Source organism: Leucoraja erinacea, chromosome 5, assembly GCF_028641065.1.
Source record: "Leucoraja erinacea ecotype New England chromosome 5, Leri_hhj_1, whole genome shotgun sequence".
Lineage (NCBI taxonomy): Eukaryota > Metazoa > Chordata > Chondrichthyes > Rajiformes > Rajidae > Leucoraja > Leucoraja erinaceus.
The window spans coordinates 39,368,123-39,380,800 of record NC_073381.1 but is presented as its reverse complement, the minus strand read 5'-3'; positions in this window follow the sequence as shown (position 1 = coordinate 39,380,800).

Below are 12,678 nucleotides of genomic sequence, written 5' to 3'. Positions count from 1 at the left end.
GCAGAAGGGGAAGAGCAAGGGTGAAGAGGAAGCAGGAGGTCTAAATTGGTGAATGGAGATGACGTGATGGACTGTCCCAGTACATCAGATGACTGGAAGAGAGAGGCGCTGTGCTTTGACAATAGATGGAACAACCATTCCTTAAGGTCCCCCTCCTGCTGCCTGGTGAAGGTGTAGGGCATTGGATTGGATTTAATTTATTGTCATTGCACCTTTCAGTGCAAAACCTTCCTCCAGCCCTCTCTCACCACCAATGGGGCATCTGCCTCTGATGCTGCGTCAGGCACAGGAGAAAGAGCAGCTTTGCTGCCTTCAATGAGGCAGTGAAGAATGGGTTGGTGGTGGGGACATATACTATCACCCTGCAAATGGTTTGACTGCCCCAACCGTGGGAGAACAAAGAAGAAGAAAATTGAACTTTATTGCCTTCCATCACAGTGAGGAATGTGGAATCCACTGTGGTGGATGTTCATGGTAACTTTTATGTGGTTGTGTGCCTTGTTGCTTTTCACTTAGTATGGCTGTCTGGTAACTCAAATTTCATTGTACCTTAACTGGTATATGTGACAATAAACTGACCTTGAAACCTTGAATGATAATCGTGGATTTGCAGCCTAGTTTGCGAAGTGGACAATTTTTATTGCAGGATCCATCATGAACCCATGTTGCATAGAACAGGAAGAGCCCAGATGTGCACATTGGGGCCGAGGGCAAGTAAATCACATCCAGTCATCACTTGCAACAGTTTCCTTCACATTGGAGTGGCCTGCACTGTGCCTATGTCTCGGAACCCTGCTTCTGTGTAAGTTACGGAAGATCTCATTGAGCAAGTTCCAGCTTAGTATAGGGAATCTGACCCAGGTAGATGAATTTTCAATTATTCAATGTTCTCCTCCAGCCATGCACACTGCTCCACAGTACAGATTGCCACCCCCAACCATCAATCACCAAACCTGCCCACCTTCCCCACCCCTCACATTGGATCCTTTTACTGGAAGCCTTTCCTTCAGATTCTGCATCAGTGCAGAGCAGGCAAAATAAATCATATAGCAGCCCTTTGTATAAAAGGGTTTTTCGAAACTCCTCCTCAAAGCTTTCAATGACAATCTTAAATATATGCTTCAGTACCAAGATCATCTATGTTTACCTGCATTACATCACCTGTCTCCACCCCTTCCTTAACTCATCTTCTGCTAAATTAATCATCCAGGCCTTCGTTTGCTTTGGACTTGACTATGTCTGGTCTTGCACATACTTCTCTGTAGGTCATACAGTCCAGTGCAGGTGGGGGTCTTATCCAGTGCCAATTTCATCCACTGGCACTCTGCTGGTTTGCCTCCAGTAGCAACTCTACTTCAAAACACTCACCCTTGTATCAAACATTTCCCCCGTTTCACCCATTCCACCATTGAAGCCCCTGTTGCAACTGCCTGTACTCAAAGTGCTGTGATGCCCCTGGGAATTCTTCCTCCTTAAAGAAGCTGCTTAAAATTTATCTCTTTGCCAAAGACATTTGAGTAGGTACATGGATAGGAAAAGTTTAGAACGATGTGGGCCAAATGTGGGCAGGTGCGACTAGTGTAGGTATGGTACCTTGGTCAGCATGGACAAGTTGGGTCGAAGGGCCTGTTTCCATGCTGTACCATTCTATGATAATGCTTTTGACATCCACCATAATAAGCTTTCAATGTTGCCATGTTTAATTTTATTTGTTGTATGGCATGTCATGAGACATTTTGCTACAATGGATTAAATTAAAAAAAATAAGAGCAAATTAATGATGTTGTTAAAACACTTTATTTGTCTGGCTCAACTATTTTAAGAATAAGCGTGCTGTAAACAACGCATTATAAAGTTACAAGGTTCCAGATGCATTTCAACAAACTGCCCTACTTTCCAAGGACACAATAAAGCTTTCATTTCCTAAATTACACTGCACAGTACCTTCCTTGATTTAGCCACAGTTGTTAAGTACTATAAATATGCTGAAGTTCATTCATCAATACTTCAAACTCGGCCAAAGATCACTAATTGACACACATTGGTTTAAATATTATCCAATAACCCTATTTCCCATTTGCAGTGCTTCATCTCCTAAATGGATATAAAATATTATTGGCATGCACTCTTGGGAACTCTTGTGTTTAATAAATTAAAAGAGCGCTCAACAAAGAATTACTTGATTTGGCTTCATTGAAGGTTCTTAATCCTGGCAAATAGCTTTCACTTCAAGTCCCTTAGGACTTTCTACCTTGGCCAGATAATCAAACATTGAGGTCATTCAGTAAAGAAAAGATAAAGAGATCCTGTGGATCAAGTGATTGTAACAGGCAGGTTACAGATACAGGGACTGCATTCAACACCATGTTCATTCTGCCAACTTAGAATATTTAGATCCCTTTCCAGCAGGTTTGAAGAAACTATTCACCCAACTATAACTTGGTGAGGGGAAACTTTCAGAAAAGGCCATATATAGCTGTTACTTGGGCAAATATGAATTGATAAGGAAAATGTGGCATAGATTTTCAGCCAATTTTTTTTCTGCTAACATGATAGAGTTTCTGCAGTATTGATGAGGAAAATATGATTGATATGGGCTACCTGAACTTTTAATAGATGTTTGATAAAATATTGCAATAGTGGCTTGCCTATGAGATTGAATCCCTGTGAAGAACAGATCCAGCAGCTGCATGGGTTAAAACAAAATGGCTAAGTGACAGGAAATAGAAGCGGTTTTTAACTTCTTTTTTTCAGGCTGGAGGGAAGTGTACAGTGGAATTCCCCAAACATTGGTACTGGAACGACTTCATTTCTTTATATCAATGACTTGAATGTGGACATAGAAGCAATAATTTCTAGATCAGCAGAGCAAAACATAGAACATGAAAATGTAGTGAACAATGAAGATGATACACGCAGGCTAGGTGGATATGTGACAGATGAATTTCACATTTCACTGGGAAGACTATGGAGGCACAATTCTAAAAACAGTAAACAAGGGAAATCTGGTGTGTAAATGTATAAATTGTTGAGAAACCAGTTAAAGGAATGCATGGGATTCTGGGTGAATCTGCATTGGGAAGAATTATGCCCCTGTCCCACTTAGGAAACCTGAACGGAAACCTCTGCAGACTTTGCGCCCCACCCAAGGTTTCCATGCGGTTCCCGGAAGTTGCAGGTGGTTGCCAGAGGTTGCAGGTAGTGGAAGCAGGTAGGGAGACTGACAAAAACCTCCAGGAACCTCCTGCAACCTCCGGGAACCGCACGGAAACCTTGGGTGGGGCGCAACGTCTCCAGAGGTTTCCGTTCAGGTTTCCTAAGTTGGACAGGGGCGTAAGCATTCATATTCCTAGTCTATCCTAGTGGTTTGTGACTATCATCCTTTGTTGCTATTTTTCTTCATCCATTAGACATGGCAGAAGGATACCAATTTAAAGTGAAGGGCATTGCTAGAATCCCCTTAACATCAGATAGACCTGTGCAGATAGACCTATATTATAAAATAAAATCATTTTATAAATTGTCTACCAAGTCCTACTTAATAGTGGCAAATTGTCATGCAGAAAGAATTTGTAGCATTTTAACTATGGACTATGGTTGAGTAACGTTTAAATATTCCTGTAATTAATGAGCAGATGTAAGTATTGGCATTATATTCCTGGTTCTGCATCGTCATTTGATTCAATTTCTATTCTACGATGAGGATCTGAAATATAAGAGGACATCCTTTTCACCTGAAATGTTGATCCTCTCTATCCCCACTGAACCGCCTGGCCTGCCCAGTGCTGCCAATATTCTCCCACTTTGTTTTGGATTTGCAGCATCTGTGGCGTTTTGCTCCGATTTACGATATTCATTTGAAGAGATTCAGCATGCTGTCGAATACTCTAACAAACTTTGGCAGAGGCACTGTGGAAAGTATCCTGACAGCTTGCATCATGGCTTAGCATGAGCATTTCCAACACTCAATCCAGTCTATCATAGGCATGGCCTTCCCTACCCTTGAAAGCATCCACATGAGATATTGTCTCACAAATGTAACATCAATCTTCATCATCCAGTTAAAACCCTATTTTTGCTGCTACCATTGGATAGGAGATGCAGAAGCCTTAAGTACAAAACCAACAGGTGCAAGAAAATATGTAGGAAGGAACTGCAGATGCTGGTTTACACCAAAAATAGACACAAATTGTTGGAGTAACTCAGTGGGTCAAGCAGCATCTCTGGAAAGCAGTAAAAGGTGATGTTTCGGGTCGAGACTCTTCTTAAGACCGAGACTCAGGGGAGAGAGGTCTGGAGGTATGAAAAGGTTTGGAACAAATCATAGCCGGCACCGATGACCAAGGAAAGGGGGAGCCCACAATGATCCATTGTTGGCTGTCGAAGAGGTTATAATGAAAAGATACATGGATGCAAACTAAACTAGAACAGTTAGTTTCCTACAACCATCAGAGTCTTGAACTAACCTGCGCAACCCTAAACCTACCCCAGCAACGGAACACTATAGTCCACTATAGAACACTATAGTCCAATATGAACTACAATGGACTTGTTTTCTAATTCCATTTTTGAACTAATGTTTTATTTTGCGCCATCATTTTCTATTCACTATTTTATAATCTGTATTTTTTTTGTTGACTGAGTCTATGTGCCTATGGTGCTACTGTGTCAGATTTTCGTTGTACCTGTACCTAACAGCGGGTGTGATGATAAACATGATTTGAACTCGACTTGGAAGCAAAAATAGTATAATGTTTAATTAACAATGTAGTCACTCCACATCCTTGTTTACACAGAGGTTAGATAAAACCCTGCGTATATATCCTGAAACATCATCAGTCGAACTATGATAATATAAGCACTGCTGCAGAAAACAAGCTTCTAAAACAGAGGCTGGTTTTAGGGTCTATGAAATATAAAGGGCTAGGAATATAAAGAAGGGCAGTAATAGCTTCTTTAGATATCTTAAGGGAAAAAGAGTAGCAAAGTTAAATGTCCTGCACGGGAGACTGGTGACTAAAATTAGAGCATGTGGTATTGGGGGTAGGGTGTTGACGTGGATAGAAAATTGGTTGGCAGAGAGGAAGCAAAGAGTAGGAGTGAACAGGACCTTTTCTGAATGGCAAGCAGTGGCGAGTGGAGTGCCGCAAGGCTCAGTGTTGGGGCTGCAACTATTTACCATATATATTAATGATTTGGAAGAGGATATTAGGAGCAACACTAGCAAGTTGGCGGATGACACAAAGCTGGGTGGCAGTGCGAACTGTGAAGAGGATGTTAGGTGGTTGCAGGGTGACCTGGACAGGTTGAGTGAGTGGGCAGATGCGTGGCAGATGCAGTATAATATAGATAAATGTGAGGTTATCCACTTTGGCGGCAAAAACAAGGGGGCAGATTACTATCTCAATGGGGTTAGGTTAGGTAAGGGGGAGGTACAGCAAGACCTGGGTGTCCTTGTACACCGGTCACTGGAAGTTGGCGTTCAGGTATAGCAGGCAGTGAAGAAAGCTAATGGAATGTTAGACAATAGACAATAGGTGCAGGAGTAGGCCATCCGGCCCTTCGAGCCAGCATCGCCATTCAATGTGATCATGGCTGATCATCCCCAATCAGTACCCCGTTCCTGGCTTCTCCCCATATCCCTTGACTCCGCAATTTTTAAGAGACCTATCTAGCTCTCTCTTGAAAGCATCCAGACAACCCGCCTCCACCGCCCTCTGAGGCAGATGTTGGCCTTCATAACAAGAGGATTTCAGTATAGGAGTAGAGAGGTTCTTCTGCAGTTGTATAGGGCTCTGGTAAGACCACATCTGGAGTATTGCGTACAGTTTTGGGCTCCTAATTTGAGGAAACACATCCTTGTGATTGAGGCAGGTTCACGAGATTGATCCCTGGGATGGCGGGACTGTCATTTGAGGAAAGATTGAAAAGACTAGGCTTGTATTCACTGGAGTTTAGAAGGATGAGGGGTTATCTTATAGAAACATGTACAATTATAAAAGGACTGGACAAGCTAGATGCAGGAAAAATGTTCCCAAATGTTGGGCGAGTCCAGAACCAGGAGCCATAGTCTTAGAATAAAGGGGAGGTCATTTAAGACTGATGAGAAAAAACGTTTTCACCCAGAGAGTTGTGAATTAGTGGAAATCCCTGCCACAGAGGGCAGTGGGGGCCAAATCACTGGATGCCTTTAGCCTCCACAGATGCCCAATGATTCATTTATAACTACTATTTATATTCCCTCTAATTGTTCACAATCATACCTTTTGGGCTCATTATTACTATTCTAAACCATTCCGGTAGGTCTGACATCCAGAATTTGCCAGACAAATCTTCCAAGTTATTATGGGGAAGAGTTGGTCCAGATTCTCCTGTCTGCTACTTTAAGTGCCAAGATGGAACCTATCTGATGTAGAAATGTTTCAGGTTCAGTCTCATCAGGGTCCAAGTAATTGAAGAGGGGAAATTTTACTCCAGCCCTCAGATCTTCTCCTAATAAAAGTCATCATTCATATTCACATTGTATCTTTGTGCTCATTTTAAGTAATAGGATAGCGAGGTGCATTGGAACATTAAGTCTGCAATTCTTCACTATTCAAAAAACACTTCTCTATTTGGTGAAAATGTCACATTTCCTCATTATATTGTGGTGATTGTCAAGAGCCAACAAACACCATGATCATAAACGCCTGGGAAATAAAGAAATTAGGAACTATGCGAAATTCATGCTAACTCTGCTGAAAAGCTGATGAAAGCTTGCTTTTAATTTTTTAAGGCAGTTGTCCAAAGATACTTGCCAACAAGGGGTGAAAGGCTACTGGAGGCTAATGGGAATCCCAGGATGAGATCGCAATCGGATCAGCCGTAATCAGATTAAATGGAGCAGGCTTGAGGGGCCGAGTGTCCTGGTCCTGCTAACTGGGTGAAGTTCTGGTCGCCAAACTACAGGAAAGATGTGATTAAGCTAGAGGGTGGAGAACAGATTCACAAGAACGTTGCCAATAACTGATGTGTTATAAAGTGAGATTAGATAGGCTGGGACTCTTTTGGCTGGAGTAAAAATGATTGAGCATTGACCTTTTTATAAATTATGTTTATAACACATAAGAGGCATTAGATGAGGTGACTATCCAGTCTTTTCCCCAGGGTATGGCATCTTACAACCAGAGGGCATAGGTACAAGTGAGAGGGGGGGAAGATTAACAAGGGAACATAAGGAGCAACTTTTTCCCCACACAGGGTATATGGTGCCAAGCTGCTACAAGGGGGTACAATAACAATGTTCAAAATACATTTGGAACAGGTACATGGATAGAAAAGTTTAAAGGGAGGAAGGAATTAGGAATACTTTGTCACATGTGACTAAGCAATGAGCTTCTTTGCTTGCATGCACATTGTATACAGATAGCAGCCACCTACAGCCCTATCCCACTTTCATGACCTAAATCACGACCTCTGACGACCTTAAACGACCTAAAAAAAATCAAGGTCGCGGTAACCTACAACCTCCTACGACCTTCAAAGACTATGTCTATGGCCTCCTACGACTATGTTGAAGACCTCCCACCACTATGAAGAATACCTCCTTCGACCATGTTGAAGATTGGCTTTGACTGTGTACGTTTTACTGCTGTTTGCAGTAGCCCTTTTGCTTCAGCAGCCTTTTAAGAACGGCAGAAGGGGAAGAGCAAGGGTGAAGAGGAAGCAGAAGAGGTCTAAATTGGTGAATGGAGATGACGTGATGGACTGTCCCAGTACATCAGATGACTGGAAGAGAGTGGCGCTGCGCTTTGACAATAGATGGAACAACCATTCCTTAAGGTCCCCCTCCTGCTGCCTGGTGAAGGTGTAGGGCATTGGATTGGATTCAATTTATTGTCATTGCACCTTTCAGTGCAAAACCTTCCTCCAGCCCTCTCTCACCACCAATGGGGCATCTGCCTCTGATGCTGCGTCAGGCACAGGAGAAAGAGCAGCTTTGCTGCCTTCAATGAGGCAGTGAAGAATGGGTTGATGGTGGGGACATATACTATCACCCTGGTCTCCTCCAGGGGTCTCTCATGCAGGGCTACCTCGTCCAGCATTATCACCTCCTGTGGCATCACCTCCTGCCACTCCTCCTCCTGGGTGGGCAACACCTGCAGGGCAGGTTTTTTTTAGGGTTGTGCCCTCCCCCTGCTTTGCTGCCTTTTTGATGCTATCTCTAAAACACAAGTCTCCTCTCCAAAAAACTCTCCAACTATGAATGAACATGCCTTGGAATGACAGAGGTGACGTTCTGCTGATTAAATTATCTTTTTTTTTCTACTGACCTTTTTTTCACCCCGGAGCTATTACCTTCGACTGCCTCCAACCACGTACGACTAGCATCACGACCTACTACGACCTACCTATGAGTAAAAAGTATCAATTTTTTCCATGTCAACTTTTTTTTTTACTCGTGGACATTTTTTATCAGGCTAGAAAAAAACACTGTGACCTACTTGATACCACGGAGTACGTGGAGACCACTCACGAGCATGAAGAAGACCTTCTACGACCTCGTGGTGACCATGCTGCGAGTACGAGTCAAGGGCAAACTCGCAGAGGTCGTGAATAAGGTCGTGAAAGTGGGACAGGGGCTAAAGTTACAAAGCACGCCGGCTTCCCCCTTTTGACTCGGGTATCTTGGTTGGTGTGGACCAAGTTGGGCCAAAAATGCCCATTTCTGTACTGCATGACTCATTTGTAATCAACACTCCTAAAATGTGACTCACTTTCTTGCAACTGTACAATATCTATTTGAATGCACAAGTCCATAGTTACAGAAGTCTGAAGAAGGGTTTCAGCCCGAAACGTTGCCTGTTTCCTTCGCTCCATAGATGCTGCTGCACCCGCTGAGTTTCTCCAGCATTTTTGTCTACCTTCCATAGTTACAGATCCAGGTCTTCCCAGGCACAGGATCTGCCGTGTCTGCGCTTCACAGTTGGAACAAATCCCACAGCAGAGGAAGCTGAGATGAACGGACTGAAATCTGTCAGTGGGTTTGGGACTTCAATGCTCATGTGCCATAGGTCTGAGCTTTCCAGCATCCACAGGGGCAAAATACCAACTCTTTATCTTAGATCAGTTGACACTTACTGGCAAGAATTGTCCACTTTGAATAAAAGTTCAAAGACTCAAAAGTAACATTAAAACTGTGAATATTTAATTTCTGATCTTGACCGCTTTTGGCCTACAGTGCTGCGATTTCCGACAGAACGCCGCCACCTACGGCCGTCATTTTTGGCCACCTCGCCCAGAGCCCCCCTCCGCCTTACGCGTGCGAAGGATTTTTCCCATTGATGACAAATCAGAGAGATATTAATGTTTTTAAAAAATTCACCATTCTCTCTGCTGCCTCTGCTGGAGGGAGGGGGAGGGACTATAAAACCAGGAAGAGGTGTGCCTCACTAATTCTTTGCAAGATGGATGAAGCCAAGGGTCACATCTCTCTGAGCTCTGAATAGCACTGAACAAATGTCTACACATCTGTGAGTACCCTTAATGTGGTTTGAAAATGAAAATATGGTTTGTTTGAAGTAAAAAGACACTGCCTGCAAATGGTTGTTTGAATCCTTTGGCTGTAAGTTCAAAAGCACTACTTACTGCAAATGGTGGCATGAAGTTGAAAGGCACTACTTGCTGCAAATGGTTGTTTGGATGCTTTGGCTTGAAGTTGAAAGGCACTACTTACCGCAAATGGTGGCTTGGGAGCTTTGGCTTGAAGTTGAAAGGCACTACTTACTGCAAATGGTGGCTTGGGTGTTTTGCTTGAAGTTGAAAGGCACTACTTACTACACACGGTGGCTTGGGTGCGTTGGCTTGAAATTAAAAGGCACTACTTACTGCAAATAGCGGCTTGGGTGCTTTGGCTTGAGGTTGAAAGGTACTACTTACTGCAAATGGTGGCTTGGGTGCTTTGGCTCGAGGTTGAAAAGCATTACATACTGCAAATTGTGGCTTAAGTGCTTTGGCTTGAAGTTGAAAGGCGCTACTTACTGCAAATGGTGACTGGGGTGCTTTGGCTTGAAGTCGAAAGGCACTACTTACTGCAAATGGTGGCAGGTGATTTGGCTTGAAGTTGAAAGGCACTTCTTACTGCAAATGGTGGCTTGGGTGCTTTGGCTTGAGGTTGAAAGGCACTACTTACTGCAAATGGTGGCTTGGGAGCTTTGGTTTAAGTTGAAAATGCACTACTTACTTCAAATGGTGGCTTGGGTGCTTTGGCTTGAAGTTGAAAGGCACTGCAAATGGTGGCTTGGGGGCTTTGCTTGAAGTTGAAAGGCACTAACTGCAAATGGTGGCTTGGGTGCTTTGGCTTGAGGTTGAAAGGCACTACTTACTGCAAATGGTGTCTTGTGCTTTGCTTGAAGTTGAAAGGCACTACTTACTGCAAATGATGGCTTGGGTGATCTGGCTTGAAGTTGAAAGGCACTACTTACTGCAAATTGTTGCATGAAGTTGAAATGTACTATTTACAGCAAATGGTGGCTTGGGAGCTTTGGTTTAAAATTCAAAAGACAATACTTACTGCAAATGGTGGCTTGGGAGCTTTGGCTTGAAGTTTAAAAAAATCACCATTCTCTCTGCTGCACCTGCTGGAGGGAGGGGGAGGGACTATACAACCAGGAAGTGGTGTGCCTCACTCACTCTCTGCAAGATGGATGAAGCCAAGGGTCACGTCTCTCTGAGCTCTGAATGACACTGAACAAATGTCTACACAACTGTGAGTACCCTTAATGTGGTTTGAAAATGAAAAAATATATATATTTTTTTTTTGAAGTAAAAAGGAATTGCCTGCAAATGGTTGTTTTGGGTGCTTTGGCTTGAAGTTGAAAGGCACTACTTACTGCAAATGGTAGCTTGGGAGCTTTGGCTTAAAGTTGAAAGGCACTACTTACTGCAAATGGTGGCTTGGGTGCTTTGGCTTGAGGTTGAAAGGCACTACTTACTGCAAATGGTGGCATGAAGTTGAAAGGCACTACTTACTGCAAATGGTGGCTTGGGTGCTTGGCTTGAGGTTGAAAGGCACTACTTACTGCAAATGGTGGCTTGGGTGCTTTGCTTGAAGTTGAAAGGCACTTACTGCAAATAGCGGCTTGGGTGCTTTGGCTTGAAGTTAAAAGGCACTGCTGCAAATGCACTTGCTGTTTGCACTGTATATTGATTTTAGATAAAACGCTACACTTATGGCTGTGATTTTTGGCTATCTTACTCAGTCCCCCCCCTCCGCTGAGCAGGTGCAGAGAATTCTTCCTATCAATGAAAAATAAAAGTGTTATTAGTGTTTAAAAAATGTTGAGAATCTCTCTCCTGTCAATCACGCCCTGAAAGCCACACCTTTTCTGGTGGGAGGGGTTATAAAACGGAGTAAAAAGAAGTGTGGGTGTGGCTCAGTCTCTGCATGATGGGGGAGGGAGAGGTCATGACACTGTCTGACCTGTGAATCAACTGAACACACACTGAATGTCTGCTGAACTGTGAGTTTGGTGTTTTGTGTGGTTTTATGGTGGTTTCACCCCTGCATGAAACGGTATGAAGCTGCATTTGAATTTGGTGGCCTTGGACCCTGCTTGAAGTGGAATAAAACTGCACTGAATTTGGTGGCCTTGCACCCTGCTGAAAGTGGTACGAAACTGCACTTGTATTTGGTGGCCTTGGATCCAGCTTGAAGTGGTATGAAACTGCACTTGCATTCGGTGGCCTTGCACCCTGCTCATAGTGGTAAGAAACTGCACTTGAATTTGGTGGCCTTGAACCCTGCTTGAAATGGTAAGAACATGGATTTGTATTTGGTGAACTTGCACCCTGCTTGAAATGGAATTTCAAGGAATAGTCATGAGTCAACTGCCAGCCCACCAGCTGTGAGTGAGCTGCCAGCAGATCAGGCTTGAGGGACTGAGCTGCCACCCCAAGAACCCATACCAGCACTCCAGAAAGACCCCCCACTGGCCACCAATATTGGAATTGGTGGAATATTGCGTTGGGGAACCAGCCCTCCTGTGTGCACATGGGACCCAACGGGTCCCACTTAGTCTAGTAGAATATAAATCTTGTGTTTCCGTCCCCATCCCGAGGCAGTTCCTCTTCGTTGAAATTTACCAAGTTTACCAAGGTAAAAGATCTCACCGACAAATTCCTCAGAAATATTGCTGCAACTCTATGCTCCATTACTGGGTTCCACAAGCAGTCTAACACTGGATAACATTTGGGAAATACCAGCAAAGCAGTCAATAAGTTTGGGATTTTCACATTTCTGTAGGAATTCTCAACAGTGCAACATATGCAAAGAATTGTCTGCGTTTCCCCACAAGATCTTTGGTCCTTACCACAGACACCATTTCCCTCTAAGGAAACTATCTGAAACTGAGCTGGAGATATAATCTAAGGTAGACAAAAATGCTGGAGAAACTCAGCGGGTGAGGCAGCATCTATGGAGTGAAGGAATAGGTGACATTCCGGGTCAAGACCCTTCTTCAGACTGATGTAGGGGGGCGGGGTGCGAAGAAGAAAGGAAGAGGTGGAGACAGTAGGCTGTGGGAGAGCTGGGTGGGAGGGGAAGGAGGGAGAAAGCAAGGACTACCTAAAATTGGAGAAGTCAATGTTCATACCACTGGGGTGTAAACTGCCCAAGCAAAATATGAGGTGCTGCTCCTC